At 34.8% G+C, this 3,025-nt stretch overlaps 1 long non-coding RNA gene across 2 annotated transcripts; it reads right to left on the bottom strand.

Annotated features, from left to right (window-relative positions):
- Nucleotides 1-657: 657 nt before the first annotated feature.
- On the bottom strand, nucleotides 658-2,548 carry LOC116121811. Of its 2 annotated transcripts, XR_004126789.1 has the most exons (6): nucleotides 2,301-2,548; nucleotides 1,882-2,204; nucleotides 1,685-1,787; nucleotides 1,473-1,511; nucleotides 907-1,101; nucleotides 668-697 (listed from the first exon to the last, which is right to left on the bottom strand). It is a non-coding gene; the product is annotated as an uncharacterized LOC116121811 (long non-coding RNA). The 2 variants fall into 2 exon arrangements; XR_004126790.1 differs by lacking the exon at nucleotides 907-1,101 and having other exon boundaries at nucleotides 658-697.
- Nucleotides 2,549-3,025: the final 477 nt, after the last annotated feature.

Genomic DNA, 3,025 nt, shown 5'->3' with positions numbered 1-3,025 from the left:
AGAATTTAGCCTTGAGGAGAAATGACAATCTGTTCACAAGCATAAAGAAAACAAAAACTTCAAGAATAAATGTATCGAGATTGATCAAACAAGCACAAAAATGAGCCTCGTCTTGCCTTATATCCCGAAGTAACATATCACAATCCTGAAATCACTAGATTAGGGTTTATTACAATGTACATATACAGTATATCTACACTTACAACTATATCTTTTTTTGCAATAAAACATCATTGCTTGTGAGGAATGCAAACTAATCAGGAAATCAATTTTTGAGACTCTTCTTCACATCTTAATTCTCCATGTCTATTTAGTTGATCAAAAGAGAAGGTCAATATAAACTAACCCATTGGTATTAATCCCATAGACGCGAGTAACTGAGAGAAGAATAATTCAGATAGAGGTAATAAGGCCTGCTCCCAGCAATTTACTTGGGGCATGTTCATTCCGAGGTCATACTACAAGTTGCCCAGATTAGTCCTGCATACGAGAAACCATTGTGTAAAACAGCCTCTGGTCCTGGGGAATCACATATGAGCTGGTCGTTTGACCAGGCTCGAGCAGCAATGACATACCCAAACCAACAAGTGTGTTGAACATGGACCTGCATAGATCCAGAGAATAGAACACTCGTACCCATCCCCACCAGTCCGAGAGCTCCTGCGGAGGGGGCAAGATTGCATCATAGCTTGAGTGCCTGGGTCATGAAGAAAAGTCAAATTAACCAGTTTAAGCAAAGAATCATAGAAGATGAAGAAAGTAATTTGAATAATTGCCTCTCACAAATTAATAGACTCTTAGAGAAATTTCACAAAATAATGTGCAACAATATAACATTGATATACTTGGTTTATAACAAAAATAAATAAAAATAAAATAAAAGCAGTTTCTTTATAAGCTAATTACCTGAATTTACAATGAGCTTTTAAGGAGAATGGAAAAGAAAGGTGAAATATATAATCCGTGTAATTAGCAAGCACATAACACTGGGGCCAATGAGTTCGTAACAAGAAAGAATATATCAAAGTGTTGAATGGAACTGCTACAAGTTTGTACAAGCCTTAATACATTCAATCATCTTCTTTAGACAGAATTTGATGCCTGTTTATTAAATGAAGCCAAAACATTAACCAAACATCTTGACATGAGGCAATATCTATATATGTAAAAGCAAAAAGAACAACATTACTTGGCCAAGCTTGTGTAACCACATTACTTGGCCAAGCTTGTGTAATGCATCAACTCTTGAATACTATTATTATTTATTTTTTCCTTTTTTTTTGACAACCTTAATGATACGACCAATGCCTGAAATTGATTCTTCAAGAAATTTATGAAATAATGAACTTGCACCATTGATGGAATGAAAGTATATATCAAAATAAAATTTCTTAACTTAAAAAATAAAAAAAGGCCTTCCAAAATGATAATATAAAAAAGAAAGAATAATTCAAATTAGCAAAGGAAATTACCTCCAGAGTTTTGTATGTTTAGCTTCACCAACATCCCTCCTATATCGCAACCCAAAAAGAAGATATTATTTTTATAGTAATTTAGAATTACTTGTGTGTCTATGAGCACAAATACTGGAATCATTCCTAGCAATTCTGCAATTGTTTATGCGGCTCGAACTTGTTCATGATACTGACATGAAATTCAAAGGCTAAGATGCTTGGAAAAATACCTTGATCGCATTTACAGCAGCTCAAAACGCTTCTAGATTGATGCCTTCAGTAACTTCAATAAAAATGTCCACAACAAGATATCAAATTTGTACTTAGAGGAGGCTGCAACATCAACAGATGAGAATGATTAGCCAATACTTATAAAACCAACTCCAACAATATATAATAAAGAAATTGCTAGGTGAACTTTAAATACCATTAGAGTGTGAAATAATGGTCAAAGCAGGCATAATTATTTGCCACTTCATAGAACCAAGAATAAGACAGAGCAATCCAATAATTCACCCATAATTGCTTCCCCACATTAGGCCTTCTCGATTCTACACACACTTCATTGAATAGGAAATATTGTTTCTCCTGCATTCGGTCTGTCCCAGTTTGAGAAAAAAACAGAACGAACTTATCCCAAGATGCCTTGTTTTCTCCTCAAGAAACATACTCTTCTAGGTTGTCCTTGCAAACCGACAAAGGATTCAATAAAAGCCCCCAAACAGGACATCTCATTTTTATTTTAAGAGCCTGCAACATTAATAGATGAGAAAGATTTAGACAAAATATTAACAAAATATCTCCAACAGTATATGATATAAAGCAATAGTCAGTGAAGTTTAATACCTTTGGTTGTGAAATAATGGCCTTAGAATGGAATTCCGCATGAGGATTATGCCACCTTATAGCATCGTAGAATAAATCAAACTTATCCAAAACATTCACAAGAAGAACCTTACAATATAAGCCATCGTGATTCTGCCTAAACCCTTGATTGTATTAAAAAGTTTCTCCATCATTCTGTCCATTGCTCTGCTCATCATCAGCTAGTCATATTTAAAAGGTCATTCCCAGTATAAGCAATATCTTGTCACTGACACCCGGAGAAGCTACTGGTTCACGGTCCAACCGGTCAAACCGGCTGGTCCAGTCCGGTTTTAAAACAGAGGTTTTGACATTCAAATATTTACTTTCCTTATCACACATCAACACTCTGAAACCAAAAACTCCACATTATATGTACAAAACTCTTATCACATACAATTTTTTTTTGTTTTTTGGTAACCAAGGTGTCCAGGCTAACTACTTGCACCTCAACTAATTTCCATGATCATTAAGTATCTTACAAACCCATAAAATGGGTACAACATAATTATGCATTGAGATAGGTGACCTCAAGATTTGAACCCAAAAGTCAAGGAAGGGAGTACACCTCCTTGATCACCAAGCCAACCCCTTAGGGTTACATCCCATTTTACATGGAATCTTAGCTATTATGAAATATTTCTTCCCAAATAGTACTAAAATCCCTTCTTAAATAAAGAACTACAAAATTGTCAAATGAGTTTGAG

This window comes from Pistacia vera, unplaced genomic scaffold (genome assembly GCF_008641045.1).
Source record: "Pistacia vera cultivar Batoury unplaced genomic scaffold, PisVer_v2 Contig129, whole genome shotgun sequence".
In the NCBI taxonomy this organism is placed as follows: domain Eukaryota; kingdom Viridiplantae; phylum Streptophyta; class Magnoliopsida; order Sapindales; family Anacardiaceae; genus Pistacia; species Pistacia vera.
This window is presented reverse-complemented; position numbering and strand designations above follow the sequence as displayed.